Below are 17,751 nucleotides of genomic sequence, written 5' to 3' on the forward strand. Positions count from 1 at the left end.
AAAACGTAGTCTGGCTTTTTTATGGCGGTTTTGGAGCAGTGGCTTCTTCCTTGCTGAGCGGCCTTTCAGGTTATCTCGTTTTACTGTGGATATAGATACTTTTGTACCTGTTTCCTCCAGCATCTTCACAAGGTCCTTTGCTGTTGTTCTGGGATTGATTTGCGCTTTTCGCACCAAAGTACGTTCATCTCTAGGAGAGAGAACGCGTCTCCTTCCTGACCGGTATGATGGCTGCGTGGTCCCATGGTGTTTATACTTGCGTACTATTGTTTGTACAGATGAACGTGGTACCTTCAGGTGTTGGAAAAATTACTTGTGTCATGCACAATGTAGATGCCCTAACCGACTTGCCAAGACTATAGTTTGTTAACAAGAAATTTGTGGATTGGTTGAAAAACAAGTTTTAATGACTCCAACCGAAGTGTATGTTAACTTCCGACTTCAACTGTACACACATGCTCACACACACCCACACCGCATATACTGTACATACACACCCGTATACACTTGCACGCACACACGCTCATACACACACCAGCATGCAGACATGTACGCTCGCACACACACACTCTCTCCTTCCATTAACAAAACATTGTTGTTGACAGTTGCAGACCAATGACATAGTGTACCTTTCTGCTCCTAAATGACTTGTACTGTACAGATAGCCTTTTTGCAGTTTACAGTTTTTCCTGATTGCTATAGTTTCTTTGAAACTATAGGTTATTTTTGCAAAACTCTACACACTAACCACAAAACCTTACACCAAACCAGCAAAACATTATACATCTCTTGCAAAAGCAAACAATTCTTGCAAAACTCTTCAAACTCTTTTAAAAATCGTGTTTTTGCGTCAATACAGTACACATTTGAATAAGCACACCAACTAGGCATTGATAGTATGAATGAAAAACACTTGTGGCTTTTGCTCTTTCTGTGTGCAGGACATAGCAGTTTGCAATAAAGTTTTGTCATACATGTAGTAACCACACATACACACAGGTATCCAAATGTGTAAAGTATGGATGTGTATTGCGAACATAACACACTATCAATACAAATAAGGTGATTATTTTTCCTCTCTCAGAATGTTCTAACACTCCTCAAACAACAAAAGCGCAGTAAAAGAAAACAAAAACATTTGTTCTAGAAAAAAAGAAGAGAACAAAATGAAGCTACGTCTCACCTTCTTTGTGGGTCTGGCCATAAGACTTCATCCACATCACATGTGATGTTGTTTTGAGCTAGGCGGCGTGGAAAGTATCGCCTGGAGTGCCGTATCCAGGCCTGGCCCCTGATCCATGTCTCCACAAGCCTCCTCCTGTAGAAGGAGGAGGTCATACACCTTCCAACGCCATACAGAGAAGAATTCCTCAATAGGATTCAAGAACGGAGAGTATGGGGGAGATTGAGTGCGATGAAAAGTGGGTGACCTGTGAACCAATTGCGAATCACAGCATCCCGGTGGAAACTAACATTGTCCCAGATGATAACGTACCTGGGCTGCTCTGGCCCCTGGTCATTAGGGATTAGTCTGTTGTGGAGGGTGTCCAGAAATGTGATAATGTGTGCAGTGTTGTATGGGCCTAGGATTGCATGATGGTGAAGGATGCTGTTTTGACTAATAGCCACACACATTGTTATGTTGCCACCACGTTGTCCCGGGACGTTGATGATGGCACGGTGTCCGATGATATTTCTGCCGCCGCCCCTTGTTTTTGCAAGGTTGAAACCTGCCTCGTCCATCTATATTAGCTCATGATGCACTGCATCTGCTTCTAGCTCCATGACTCTCTGAAAGAGACAAGACAATGTAGCACATTATGAAAAGACAGGGATCAGTCAATATGATGTAGCACCATACACTTCCAGATCCAGTACCAATGATAGGATAGTATAGCTTACCTGCACATATTCATATCTCAGTTGTTTTACACGGACTGAGTTTCTTTCGAAAGGGACTTTGTACAGCTGCTTCATCTTAATTCTATTGCGTTTCAGTAGACGAGACAGTGCAGAGAGACTCACTCTGTTTCAGTAGACGAGACGGTGCAGAGAGACTCACTCTGTTTCAGTAGACGAGACAGAGAGACTCACTCTGTTTCAGTAGACGAGACGGTGCAGAGAGACTCACTCTGTTTCAGTAGACGAGACGGTGCAGAGAGACTCACTTTGTTTCAGTAGACGAGACAGAGAGACTCACTCTGTTTCAGTAGACGAGACGGTGCAGAGAGACTCACTCTGTTTCAGTAGACGAGACGGTGCAGAGAGACTCACTCTGTTGACGTTTTGGAATATGGTGTTATCTACCATTATGTAGTCCTGCAGTTCTCTGAGTCTGATGCAGTTATTTGCAATGACCATATTTACAATGTGGGTCTCCTGCTCTGGAGTGAACAGTCGACCACTTCCACCAGATAGTGGTTTTCTTGCAGTTCTGTAAAAGCATTTGAATGGTTTTAGTGATAGATCCTTCTCATTATGAAAGTACAGTACATATTACTTATTCCAGTAAGACTACAGCACTTACAGTTACTTACCGGTTCTCATTTCAAAATATCTGGGTGATACCTGCAACAGTATAGCGGCTCAGATTTGGTTGAACCCATTGCCCAGCCTCCCTCATGCTCATCCCATGGCTGACAACATGGTCAACTATAGTCACTCTGATTTCATCAGTTATTGTGTTCCTGACTCCCCTTCCTCTTCCTCTTCCCCATCTTCTCCTTCTCCCCCGTCCTACTTCACCTCTTCCTTCTCCTCCTCATCCTCCTCTTACTTCTTCACCTCCTCGTCCTCCTCTTCCTCCTCTTCCTCCTTCTCGTCCTCTTCTAGTTCTCACCCCTCTTACTCTCTGTCCAATATTGATCTCCATTGGTGTCCAAACCAAATGTTTACCAGTGGCCTATTTATAGTGCTCAAGCTCTGATTTGTAAGTGAACTCATTATCTAAAAGTGTTTTCAAATGTGTCAATGTGGAAATGCAATTGGCAAAATAGTGTAGCAATGTAGAGACCATTGTTTACAGTTTTCCTAGAAATGTGTTATTAAATTATAAACTGAGTGTAAAGCAGAGAACGTGCATTCAGATTGGCACACTTGGTAAATACATTGGCTACAAGTGTTAATGGTTTCAGAGATAGTGCTTCAAGAATCACTGTTAGTGTTTAAGCATTCAGAAAAAAATGTAATACCTGTAATGACATCATTGTGGCACCTGTATAACAGGTTCATCTGTCCCCTGTCATTCTGCAATTCTTGGTAGTGGCAGAATAAGATCTACGTTATGTTTGCATTTAATCAATTTTCCATTAAAAGTAATGGTTAGCATTTGTTATAAAGTGTGTCCTACTTGTTTTAACTATCATAAGATCCATCAAATAATGTAAAATAAAATCTCCCTAACACAGTCCAATCTTAGAGCCTGACCCAAGAGCAACCTACCATCACTACCCCAACCCACCTTTCGAGAAACACTAATAAGGAATTTACTACGCAACTCAAGCATAAAATATATTTATTTGAAACACCAAAGCATGTGTAAGTGAGTGAGTGAGTGAGTGAGTGAGTGAGTGAGTGAGTGAGTGAGTGAGTGAGTGAGTGAGTGAGTGAGTGAGTGAGTGAGTGAGTGAGTGAGTGAGTGAGTGAGTGAGTGAGTGAGTGAGTCTACTGTTTGCTGATGATCTGGTGCTTCTGTCACCAACCAAGGAGGGCCTACAGCAGCACCTAGATCTTCTGCACAGATTCTGTCAGACCTGGGCCCTGACAGTAAATCTCAGTAAGACCAAAATAATGGTGTTCCAAAAAAGGTCCAGTCACCAGGACCACAAATTCCATCTAGACACCGATGCCCTAGAGCACACAAAAAACTATACATACCTCGGCCTAAACATCAGCACCACAGGTAACTTCCACAAAGCTGTGAACGATCTGAGAGACAAGGCAAGAAGGGCCTTCTATGCCATCAAAAGGAACATAAATTTCAACATACCAATTAGGATCTGGCTAAAAATACTTGAATCAGTCATAGAGCCCATTGCCCTTTATGGTTGTGAGGTCTGGGGTCCGCTCACCAACCAAGATTTCACAAAATGGGACAAACACCAAATTGAGACTCTGCATGCAGAATTCTGCAAAAATATCCTCCGTGTACAACGTAGAACACCAAATAATGCATGCAGAGCAGAATTAGGCCGATACCCACTAATTATCAAAATCCAGAAAAGAGCCGTTAAATTCTACAACCACCTAAAAGGAAGCGATTCCCAAACCTTCCATAACAAAGCAATCACCTACAGAGAGATGAACCTGGAGAAGAGTCCCCTAAGCAAGCTGGTCCTGGGGCTCTGTTCACAAACACAAACACACCCCACAGAGCCCCAGGACAACAGCACAATTAGACCCAACCAAATCATGAGAAAACAAAAAGATAATTACTTGACACATTGGAAAGAATTAACAAAAAAACAGAGCAAACTAGAATGCTATTTGGCCCTAAACAGAGAGTACACAGTGGCAGAATACCTGACCACTGTGACTGACCCAAACTTAAGGAAAGCTTTGACTATGTACAGACTCAGTGAGCATAGCCTTGCTATTGAGAAAGGCCGCCGTAGGCAGACATGGCTCTCAAGAGAAGACAGGCTATGTGCACACTGCCCACAAAATGAGGTGGAAACTGAGCTGCACTTCCTAACCTCCTGCCCAATGTATGACCATATTAGAGAGACATATTTCCCTCAGATTACACAGATCCACAAAGAATTTGAAAACAAATCCAATTTTGATAAACTCCCATATCTACTGGGAGAAATTCCACAGTGTGCCATCACAGCAGCAAGATTTGTGACCTGTTGCCACAAGAAAAGGGCAACCAGTGAAGAACAAACACCATTGTAAATACAACCCATATTTATGCTTATTTATTTTAACTTGTGTGCTTTAACCATTTGTACATTGTTACAACACTGTATATATATAATATAACATTTGTAATGTCTTTATTGTTTTGAAACTTCTGTATGTGTAATGTTTACTGTTAATTTGTATTGTTTATTTCACTTTTGTATAATATCTACCTCACTTGCTTTGGCAATGTTAACACATGTTTCCCATGCCAATAAAGCCCCTTGAATTGAATTGAGACATCGAGAGAGAGAGACATCGAGAGAGAGAGACATCGAGAGAGAGAGAGAGAGAGACATCGAGAGAGAGAGAGAGACATCGAGAGAGAGAGAGACATCGAGAGAGAGAGAGAGAGAGAGAGAGAGAGAGACATCGAGAGAGAGAGACATCGAGAGAGAGAGAGAGAGACATCGAGAGAGAGAGACATCGAGAGAGAGAGACATCGAGAGAGAGAGAGAGAGAGAGAGAGACATCGAGAGAGAGAGAGAGAGAGACATCGAGAGAGAGAGAGAGAGAGAGACATAGAGAGAGAGAGAGAGAGAGAGAGAGAGAGAGAGAGAGAGAGAGAGAGAGAGAGAGAGAGAGAGAGAGAGAGAGAGAGAGAGAGAGAATTAAAACAGCATCCTGATTCCAACTGCTTGATTAATACTGATACTACCATCAGCACATATACTGATACTACCAACAGCACATATACTGATACTACCAACAGCACATATACTGATACTACCAACAGCACATATACTGATACTACCAACAGCACATATACTGATACTACCAACAGCACATATACTGATACTACCAACAGCACATATACTGATACTACCAACAGCACATATACTGATACTACCAACAGCACATATACTGATACTCAGCACATATACTGATACTACCAACAGCACATATACTGATACTACCAACAGCACATATACTGATACTACCAACAGCACATATACTGATACTACCAACAGCACATATACTGATACTACCAACAGCACATATACTGATACTCAGCACATATACTGAGTTTTGTTGTCGTCTGTGACTCCGGTAGTATTTGTGGAAAAAATATAAACGCCACATACATCTATTTCAAACATTTTACTGAGTTACAGTTCATATCAGGAAATCAGTTAATTTAAATAAATTCATTAGGCGCTAATATATGGATTTCACATGACTGGGAATACAGATATGCATCTGTTTGTCACAGATACCATAAAAAAAAGGTAGGGGTGTGGATCAGAAAACCAGTCAGTGTCTCATGCAGCGTGACCCATCTTCTTCGCATAGAGTTGATCAGGCTGTTGATTGTGCCCTGTGGAATGTTGTCCGACTCCTCTTCATTGGCTTTGCAAAGTTGCTGGATATTGGCGGGAACTGGAACACGCTGTTGTACATGTCAATCCTGAGCATCAATAACATGCTCAATGGGTGACATGTCTGGTGAGTATGCAGGCAATGGAAAAACTGGGATATTTTCAGCTTTCAGTTCTCTGGAAACAGCTCTGGTGGACATTCCTGCAGTCAGCATGCCAATTGCACACTCCCTGAAAACTTGACACATCTGTGGCATTGGGTTGTGTGACAAAACGGCACATTTTAGAGTGGCCTTTTATTGTCCCCAGCACAAGGTGCATCTGTGTAATGATTATGCTGTTTAATAATTTTCTTGATATGCCACACCTGTCAGGTGGATGGATTATCTTTGTAAAGGATAAATGCTCACTAACAGGGATGTAAACAAAATTGTTCACAAATAAGCTTTTGGGTTCTTTTATTTCAGCACATGAAACATGGGACCAACACTTTACATGTTGCGTTTATATTTTGGTTCAGTGTAGATAGTGGATAAAAGGAGGAGTTGTAAACCACATGTATAGCAGCTCTTATAATGGTCCTCTGATCTGTTGACCACCATGCATTATCATGGTTCAGCTGGGTTCTGACGCTATACTGTACATCTCTGTAAAATAGCCTGGAGGTTACCTCTGTGTGGATGCTATATGCTACGGTAGTGTTACCGAGGGCAATATACATAGCCATCCACAGCAGACATGCACATGTCCCAAACACACAATGTCCCAGGCTCAGAGCTGTCCTGTTGGGTTAGGGTTATAGGTTGAGGTTATGGGGTTAGGAACTGGGAAACGTGATCTCTGGACATTACTGTCTGACTGTACCAATTGTATTTTTAAAAAGAGCTCTACAAATGTGAAGGAAAAGTGTGTGTGATTGATGCCTGTGGATGTCACAGCGCTTGCGGGATTGTGCCTGTTGAAAGATGATTCTCTTTTATTGTGATCATACTATTTATAATGATATGCACATGAACAGGGACTCATGCCTGAGGAGGACAGGAGAGATGCTTCGTGTTGATGGACATTCAGCAGGGAGGGAGTCTCACTGCAGGGGAAAATGGATGAGGAGGACAGGAGAGATGTTTCGTGTTGATGGACATTCAGCAGGGAGGGAGTCTCACTGCAGGGGAAAATGGATGAGGAGGACAGGAGAGATGCTTCGTGTTGATGGACATTCAGCAGGGAGGGAGTCTCACTGCAGGGGAAAATGGATGAGGAGGACAGGAGAGATGCTTCGTGTTGATGGACATTCAGCAGGGAGGGAGTCTCACTGCAGGGGAAAATGGATGAGGAGGACAGGAGAGATGCTTCGTGTTGATGGACATTCAGCATGGAGGGAGTCTCACTGCAGGGGAAAATGGATGAGGAGGACAGGAGAGATGCTTCGTGTTGATGGACATTCAGCAGGGAGGGAGTCTCACTGCAGGGGAAAATGGATGAGGAGGACAGGAGAGATGCTTCGTGTTGATGGACATTCAGCAGGGAGGGAGTCTCACTGCAGGGGAAAATGGATGAGGAGGACAGGAGAAATGCTTCGTGTTGATGGACATTCAGCAGGGAGGGAGTCTCACTGCAGGGGAAAATGGATGAGGAGGACAGGAGAGATGCTTCGTGTTGATGGACATTCAGCAGGGAGGGAGTCTCACTGCAGGGGAAAATGGATGAGGAGGACAGGAGAGATGCTTCGTGTTGATGGACATTCAGCAGGGAGGGAGTCTCACTGCAGGGGAAAATGGATGAGGAGGACAGGAGAGATGCTTCGTGTTGATGGACATTCAGCAGGGAGGGAGTCTCACTGCAGGGGAAAATGGAGAGGTGTTTATGACTACTATTCATACCAGCAGAAACCAGAGCAACAATAAGATGACATAACACGCTTCTGTGTGAATCTGAATGTGAAGAATGTGGATGAGAGGAATAGTTCCATTCACAACGAGGTGATTTATCTGAGCTGATTTTATTTATAGCTCAATATTTGCTTCTGGTTTTGCTGCTAAATTTAGGAAGTAGGCCTGCAGTAATGTCCACCGACACACAACACAAGCCTAACCCTCTTGAAATCAATGTCAGACAAATCTCAATGATTTGCTGTCTACTGTCCCCTAGTAATATATATATTTGATGATTTGTGTTGTGTTGGCTAGTATTTTATCCTGTCTTATTTGATAAATGCTTTGAAATATAAGTATTGAAATATGCTTATATTACTAAAGTATATTCATATTTGATCCTTTTTTTATATAAGGGTTTCTAGGCCCGTTTGGGAAACAGTCAGGAGTCAGATATAAAAAGACAAGCTAAGTTTATTAAGAGATTCAGGCTACGTATAGGTTTGCTTGTTTCAAACAGGATAAACTCAAAGCACATTAACACAATTACATCCGGCCGTGATTGGGAGTCCCATAGGGCGGTGCACAATTGGCCCAGCGTCATCAAGGTTTGGCCGGGTAGGCCGCCATTGTAAATAACAATTTGTTCTTAACTGGCTTGCCTAGTTAAATGAAGGTTCAATAAAAAATAAAGAGGAAATCTGCAGTTGTAACAATAACAAAACATATTCCCAACCACTGTTTCTGTAAAAATCTGAGGATGGGGCTGGAGAAATGTAACCCCTCTCCTTGCATCCATAGACATAGCTATGGATGCAAGGACTGATCATTCAAGCATCCATGATATCAACATTATAGTTTTATCCATGTTATGAGGCTATACAGTGTTTGTCTACATTTACTTTGTTTACAAACATTGGAGTAAAACAAGCTTATATTTTTGGTTCTGATGGGTTACTACAGTTCAACTAAGCTCTGTAGGCATTTTTAAGTTATATTCTTCAAGAATGAATGGGTACATATCATGTCAAAAAATGTATGTAGCAACTGCAGATTTCCCCTTTAACAAAATACAAATTTGGAATATTGGCAACATTGCTCAACACACACTCGGGGCTCCCGAGTGACACAGCAGTCTAAGGCACTGCATCTCAGTGCTTGAGGCATCACTACAGACACCCTGGTTCGATTCCAGGCTGTATCACACCTGGCCGTGATTGGGAGTCCCATAGGGCAGCGCACATTTGGCCCGTGTTTGGCCGTTGTTGTAAATAAGAATTTGTTCTTAACTGACTGGTTAAATAAATTAAAAAATATATATATTCTTGATTTGATTTGAACACATTCGACCACACCACTTACATGTATCTTGGTCCTCAATTGTTTCTTAAACAGACTAAGCACAGCACCGACGCCACACATTCTCAACCAACACCCAACTTAAGGTACAATTATAGAGGTCTGAAGGGTGCTTTTATAGGCTCCACATGTTCCTGCATACAAAACAATCAATATCAATGGTCAGTTTGACACTATGTTACAGTATAAAGCTTATTTACAAGTGTGATAAATAGCGCTACATTCCCATCCAGACAATGAAATAGGTTAGAATTTGAGATCAAATTGAAACTATTTTATGCATAATGACTGTGTAGCCTCGCCCAGTTCATAAATATTAAATTATGGGAGCGTGCAAAGGGGTGCGGTCTTTCCTGTTGTCGGGAACGGAACCGGAAGTTCCGCCATCTCCTTGTACCATTCGAGCTACAACAGGGTCAGTATAGACTTAATTTAGATGTTAATTATGGTATATTGTCAACAGTTATTAAATGCTATAAGTAAAATTGACAGAGTGAACATTCCATAACCATCGGTTTTATGTTAAGGATGGTGGTGTCACTCGATCAGATCATAAATACCACTCGTATTCTGTTGCCACTTGAGCTGCTAGCAACAGGGTTCAATGTTATCTCATCTGTTTGTACTATTGGCTACTTCAGTTACCTAGCTAGGTAAATGGCAATGATTCATTCAGTGTCGTGACAGGAATACCAATATTAAGTTAGTCGGGTTTCTCTCTCACGCTTTCCCCTTAACCCCCACCACAATTGTAAAACGTAAAAATTGTTCGCGACTGAGAAAGCCAAGGAGAAGGGGAGTTAACGGTAAGTAGCTAACGTTTTCCAGCTGATAGCTGGGAGGGTGGTACCAGATAGCTAACGTTAGCCAGCCTATAACTAGGTAACTAATTAGTTAGTGATCCCTTTTATCTGGTTTGGATGGCCTTCTAAGTTTGCCAACCAAGTTCATTACACTTCCCATTTTGTTCTTTGGCAGTAGTAGTTTCAAGTATTTCCTGTTGTAATGTTTGCATTAGTGTTGAATTGCTGTGTAGACTGTTGTGAGAGATGATAACTGGTTAGCATGCTAACTGGGTGGGGGTCTCTGGCTCAGGAGGGTGTGTGACTGTCTGATAGCAACTAGCAAGTGAGAACGAGCGTAGTGACCACAGTGTCTCTGACATTGTCATGATCGTTACACCGCCCTTGTTTTTCTGACGTTGGCACAAATATGGGCTAGTAGCGCCAGAACTTTGGCTTGCTAGCTAGTTCAACAGTTTGTTAGCTAGCTTATATTAGACTCAGCCAACTAGCCAAGTTTGTCTGGCTTCAGATAGCTAGTTGCATGTGTATTACATGTTGGTATTTGATTGCCAATAATGTATCTGCCATTGAATGCACATTTTATGTCTAGTGTCAGAGTGAAACCAAGCAAGTTCTGATACTTATTCCACTGTAAGCTGTCCTGAATATTTAAATGGAATTAGCTAAGCTACTTATCAACAGTTGAATATGACAGTACAATAACATAGCAGCATACAACACCCGGACGTCTCCTGTCTTGTAGCATGTAGCTTTGTTATTGTACCGTCAAGTTCAACTGTTGATAAGGAGTTTAGCTAATGCAGTGCTCCACATTATGATGTGTAGGGTTGAGGTCATTGCCATTTTAAATTCAGCACAGGATATGTCTGTTTCAAGACAATATCACATTTTTTGAGTATTTCTCAATTCTTGAATTGGAATTTCAGATCTCTTCCTCAATTTACATAGAATTGGCCTGAACCCTGTTGATGTGTTGAATTGTGAGAGATTTGGGCTAAGCTTGTCCCTTATCTACATTTGGTCTTGGTAGATGCCTTGTGTGAACTTTGGAACGTAGCTCCAGTAATCTCTAAACTGACTTCAGGAATGGTTATCTCTCTGTGTTATGCAACCTAGTCTCCTATTAGTACTGTACAACCTGTCGTCTTCCACTCCTTATTAGTCTGCTCGGCCACACTGTGCGAGGGGTATTCAGCAGCACTGGAACAATTCTGTCAGAGAAGACAGTCTAATCATATAGGAATATGTTGTACACACATATTAGATGAGTTTGTTAGTCACATACACAGGCTCGCAGATGTAATTGCAGGGCACAGTAAAATTCTTAAGATCCAAGCTCCAACGGTGCAGGTCAAAAAGAGAAGTGGATGAAACCCACTAGGATTATTCATGCCACAGCATTGTTAAACAGTCCTCAGAGTACTAACAGTTCAATGGCGTCAAAATACTATGCCTCAATGGCGCCCCTGCCCAAAACACTATGCCTAATTCCAATGAAACCCTGCCTGGCCTACGTTGTGTTTGTAACAGGTGTGTGTGTGCTGCCTCTCCGTTGACATAAAGGAGCTCGATGTCCACTAAAATTACTTGCTGGTTTCATTTTTCTCTTTCATGCAATGTCTGCCTATTCATCTTGTCTCTTGATGTCTCTCTCTCTCTTGATGTCTCTCTCTCTCTTGATGTCTCTCTCTCTCTTGATGTCTCTCTCTCTCTTGATGTCTCTCTCTCTCTCTCTCTCTCTCGATGTCTCTCTCTCTCTCTCTCGATGTCTCTCTCTCTCTCTCGATGTCTCTCTCTCTCTCTCTCGATGTCTCTCTCTCTCTCTCTCGATGTCTCTCTCGATGTCTCTCTCTCTCGATGTCTCTCTCTCTCTCTCTCTCGATGTCTCTCTCTCTCTCTCTCGATGTCTCTCTCTCTCTCTCTCGATGTCTCTCTCTCTCTCTATGTCTCTCTCTCTCTCGATGTCTCTCTCTCTCTCGATGTCTCTCTCTCTCGATGTCTCAATTCAATTCAAGGGGCTTTATTGGCATGGGAAACGTGTTAATATTGCCAAAGCAAGTGAGGTAGATAATATACGAAAGTGAAATAAACAATAAAAATTAACAGTAAACATTACACATACAGAAGTTTCAAAACAATAAAGACATTACAAATGTCATATTATTTATATATATATATATATATATATATATATATATATATATATATATATATATATATATATATATATATATACAGTGTTGTAACAATGTACAAATGGTTAAAGTACACAAGGGAAAATAAATAAGCATAAATATGGGTTGTATTTACAATGGTGTTTGTTCTTCACTGGTTGCCCTTTTCTTGTGGCAACAGGTCACAAATCTTGCTGCTGTGATGGCACACTGTGGAATTTCACCCAGTAGATATGGGAGTTTATCAAAACCCATTTGTTTTCGAATTCTTTGTGGATCTGTGTGATCTGAGGGAAATATGTCTCTCTAATATGGTCATACATTGGGCAGGAGGTTAGGAAGTGCAGCTCAGTTTCCACCTCATTTTGTGGGCAGTGAGAACATAGCCTTTCTTCTCTTGAGAGCCATGTCTCCCTACGGTGGCCTTTCTCAATAGCAAGGCTATGCTCACTGAGTCTGTACATAGTCAAAGCTTTCCTTAAGTTTGGGTCAGTCACAGTGGTCAGGTATTCTCTCTCTCTCTCGATGTCTCTCTCTCTCGATGTCTCTCTCTCTCTCGATGTCTCTCTCTCTCTCGATGTCTCTCTCTCTCTCGATGTCTCTCTCTCTCTCGATGTCTCTCTCTCTCTCGATGTCTCTCTCTCTCTCGATGTCTCTCTCTCTCTCGATGTCTCTCTCTCTCTCATGTTTCTCTCTCAATGTCACTCTCTCTCTCTCTCTCGATGTCTCTCTCTCTCTCGATGTCTCTCTCTCTCAAATTGAAGCTGCTTTATTGGCATGAAAAACATTGTGTCAATATTGCCAAAGCAACAATGTATACAATATACATTGTAATAAAATTATAAACAATGACAAATAATAATATAGAATGGCAGTAAATAATAATACAAAATTAAATATAAAAATAGTAACAATAAAAAACAGTCAATAATCGAATATAATGTAATAAAAAAATGAAACTATAACTAACTTATAACTAAATAACGGTCATCTTCACCATTACATCGGTACTACAACTACTATCATCATTACCACTACTACCACCACCACCATCATTAAACTGCTATCATTACCATTACCACCCATACCATTACTACTTGGAATGATAAACAACAATAATAATAGTAATAACAATAACAGTAATAACAATAATAGTAATAATAAGTAAGTTACTGCTTACTATGCAGATGTTATTATTCAGTGTCTCTCAGGCTATGGCAGGCAAATACATATTTGGCTGCAAGAGGAGCCATTGCTCCTTCGCCCATGAGTATTTTTAGTTTTTCCTCTGGGTTTAATAAGTTAAAATTTGGAATAAATGTAGACATTTCTGGGAATAATGAATCTCTTGGTGAGGAATATTTATCACAGTAAAGGAGAAAGTGCATCTCTGTTTCTACCTCCCCTGTCGTGCAGTGACCACATACACGCTCCTCTTTGGGTAGCCATGTCTTTTTATGTCTGCCGGTTTCTATTGCCAATCGGTGGTCACTCAGCCTGTACTTGGTAAGGATCTGTCTCTGCTTCGTATCTCTGACAGAGTAGAGATATTCAGCCAATTCATATTCTCTGTTTAGGGTCAGATAGCAATTTAGTCGGCTTTGGGATTTTGTTTCGTTTTTCCAATGTTGTATATATGAGTCCTTTGATTGGTTCATGATTTTGTTTATTGGAATTCTTTCTTTTGAAGCAGTGCTGGTGTCAGCTTTGTTGGCTGAGGTCCAACCAAACATTCATTTCTGATGTTGTCTAGACCACAAGCCTTCTTTGATTTAATAGATTTGAGCTTTTCATTTAGTTCTTGTTGGGTTATTGGGTAATCTAATGGATTTTGGTTGTTTTTAACCTGTTTGGCCTGCAAGGGGCAGTATTGAGTAGCCAGATAAAAGGTGCCCATTTCAAACGGCCTCGTACTCAATTCTTGCTCGTACAATATGCATATTATTATTACTATTGGATAGAAAACACTCTCTAGTTTCTAAAACCGTTTGAATTTTATCTGTGAGTCAAACAGAACTCATTTGGCACAAACTTCCTGACCAGGAAGTGGAAAGTCTGAAATCGAGGCTCTCTTCTAGGTCCTGCCTATAAATGGGCACGGGACCTATTAGTATACATGCACGTCATACACCTTCCCCTGGGTGTCAAGAGGCTGTGAGAGAAGAAATGAGGTGATTATCTTGGTCTGAGATGGAACACATCATCTTGGAATGACGTGTCCCCCATTTTCGGTACTCTAAAGAGCGCGAGGTGGACAGTGGGATTGCCTTTTGTTTAGCTGCCGTTATAGGCGACTACTATCTCCGGCTTTGATTTTATTTGATACATGTCACCATATCATCGTAAAGTATGTTTTTTCAATATAGTTTCATCAGATTATTGAAAATTTTTCGGGAGTTTTGCCGTGTTCCGTTCTCTTCCGTTTGTTGACATGGAGAGATTCGCGCCACTTGGCTAGTGTGCTTGCTAAATGAAGAGGGAAAGTTGCCGTTCTAAATCCAAACAACGATTGTTCTGGACAAAGGACACCTTGTCCAACATTCTGATGGAAGATCAGCAAAAGTAAGAAACATTTTATGATGCTATTTCATATATCTGTCGTAGATGTGAACTAGTCGTCGGCGCCCAAGTGTTTCTGGCTATTGTGGTAAGCTAATATAACGCTACATTTTGTTTTCGCTGTAAAACACTTAATAAATCGGAAATATTGGCTGGAATCACAAGATGCCTGTCTTTCATTTGCTGTACACTATGTATTTTTCAGAAATGTTTTATGATGAGTAATTAGGTATTTGATGTTGGTGCCTGTAATTATTATGGCTGCTTTCGGTGCAATTTCTGATTGTAGCTGCAATGTAAACTATGATTTATACCTGAAATATGCACATTTTTCTAACAAAACATATGCTATACAATAAATACACTGCTCAAAAAAATAAAGGGAACACTTAAACAACACAATGTAACTCCAAGTCAATCACACTTCTGTGAAATCAAACTGTCCACTTAGGAAGCAACACTGATTGACAATAAATTTCACATGCTGTTGTGCAAATGGAATAGACAAAAGGTGGAAATTATAGGCAATTAGCAAGACACCCCCAAAAAAGGAGTGATTCTGCAGGTGGTGATCACAGACCACTTCTCAGTTCCTATGCTTCCTGGCTGATATTTTGGTCACTTTTGAATGCTGGCGGTGCTCTCACTCTAGTGGTAGCATGAGACGGAGTCTACAACCCACACAAGTGGCTCAGGTAGTGCAGTTCATCCAGGATGGCACATCAATGCGAGCTGTGGCAAAAAGGTTTGCTGTGTCTGTCAGCGTAGTGTCCAGAGCATGGAGGCGCTACCAGGAGACAGGCCAGTACATCAGAAGACGTGGAGGAGGCCGTAGGAGGGCAACAACCCAGCAGCAGGACCGCTACCTCCGCCTTTGTGCAAGGAGGTGCACTGCCAGCGCCCTGCAAAATGACCTCCAGCAGGCCACAAATGTGCATGTGTCAGCATATGGTCTCACAAGGGGTCTGAGGATCTCATCTCGGTACCTATTGACAGTCAGGCTACCTCTGGCGAGCACATGGAGGGCTGTGCGGCCCCACAAAGAAATGCCACCCCACACCATGACTGACCCATCGCCAAACCGGTCATGCTGGAGGATGTTGCAGGCAGCAGAACGTTCTCCACGGCGTCTCCAGACTCTGTCACGTCTGTCACATGTGCTCATGTGCTCAGTGTGAACCTGCTTTCATCTGTGAAGAGCACAGGGCGCCAGTGGCGAATTTGCCAATCTTGGTGTTCTCTGGCAAATGCCAAACGTCCTGCACGGTGTTGGGCTGTAAACACAACCCCCACCTGTGGACGTCGGGCCCTCATACCACCCTCATGGAGTCTGTTTCTGACCGTTTGAGCAGACACATGCACATTTGTGGCCTGCTGGAGGTCATTTTGCAGGGCGCTGGCAGTGCACCTCCTTGCACAAAGGCGGAGGTAGCGGTCCTGCTGCTGGGTTGTTGCCCTCCTACGGCCTCCTCCACGTCTCCTGATGTACTGGCCTGTCTCCTGGTAGCGCCTCCATGCTCTGGACACTACGCTGACAGACACAGCAAACCTTCTTGCCACAGCTCGCATTGATGTGCCATCCTGGATGAACTGCACTACCTGAGCCACTTGTGTAGGTTGTAGACTCCGTCTCATGCTACCACTAGAGTGAGAGCACCGCCAGCATTCAAAAGTGACCAAAACATCAGCCAGGAAGCATAGGAACTGAGAAGTGGTCTGTGATCACCACCTGCAGAATCACTCCTTTTTTGGGGGTGTCTTGCTAATTGCCTATAATTTCCACCTTTTGTCTATTCCATTTGCACAACAGCATGTGAAATTTATTGTCAATCAGTGTTGCTTCCTAAGTGGACAGTTTGATTTCACAGAAGTGTGATTGACTTGGAGTTACATTGTGTTGTTTAAGTGTTCCCTTTATTTTTTGGAGCAGTGTATGTTATCAGACTGTCATCTGATGAAGTTGTTTCTTGGTTAGTGGCTATTTATATCTTTATTTGGTCGAATTTGTGATAGCTACTGATGGAGTAAAAAACTGGTGGAGTAAAAAAAGTGGTGTCTTTTGCTAACGTGGTTAGCTAATAGATTTACATATTGTGTCTTCCCTGTAAAACATTTTAAAAATCGGACATGTTGGCTGGATTCACAAGATGTGTACCTTTCATATGCTGTATTGGACTTGTTAATGTGTGAAAGTCAAATATTTAAAAAAAAATATCTTTTGAATTTCGCGCCCTGCACTTGAGCTGGCTGTTGTCATATTGTGGGCGGCCTCGGGCTTGCAGCCAGAAGAAGTTAATGACTGATTCAAGGATGTTCAATTTTTCTTTAATTTCTAATTGGTTCTGTTTTAAGTCTTTTTGTGGGATGTTTTTGTATAGATTATCAAAATAAGTTTTCCAAATTCCTACATCTTGTATGGCTAATTCTTGTGGCTTTGTTGTGCTTAAATTGTTCCACATGTCCCAGAACTGATTTTGGTCAATTGCGTTTTCAATTTCATCAAGTGTCTTGTTGGTATAATTCCGTTTCTTGCGTTTCAGTGTATGTTTATACTGTTTCAGAGTTTCAAAGTATTCATATCGTAGCTCTGGGTTGTTTTGCTGCTTATGTTTTTTTGTTTGACATTTGTCTTAGGTGTTTTCTAATTGTTTTACATTCATTATCAAACCATTTGTCAGAACCATTTTGTTTTTTGTTTCTGATGTTGCATTTCTTTGGTTTTCTCAAATTTGCTTTCGATGCTGCTTTTTGGAATATGCAG

The 17,751-nt window shown here is 41.7% G+C and overlaps 2 protein-coding genes across 4 annotated transcripts in view; one reads left to right on the plus strand and one right to left on the minus strand.

Moving 5' to 3' along the window:
- The window catches only part of LOC120047307 (serine/threonine-protein kinase SBK2-like), a 34,189-nt gene that overhangs the window by 13,874 nt on the left and 2,564 nt on the right, over positions 1-17,751 (minus strand). The window lies entirely within an intron of this gene.
- Positions 9,813-17,751, plus strand: part of LOC120048820 (epsin-1-like) — a 32,230-nt gene continuing 24,291 nt past the window's right edge. For 2 of the 3 annotated variants that reach the window (XM_038995067.1, XM_038995070.1), the window contains exon 1: positions 9,873-10,257. The gene's annotated coding sequence lies outside the window, so the exon portion shown is untranslated. The other variant, XM_038995069.1, reaches the window with a different exon arrangement.

The sequence above is a fragment of the Salvelinus namaycush genome, chromosome 5 (assembly GCF_016432855.1).
Source record: "Salvelinus namaycush isolate Seneca chromosome 5, SaNama_1.0, whole genome shotgun sequence".
NCBI lineage: Eukaryota > Metazoa > Chordata > Actinopteri > Salmoniformes > Salmonidae > Salvelinus > Salvelinus namaycush.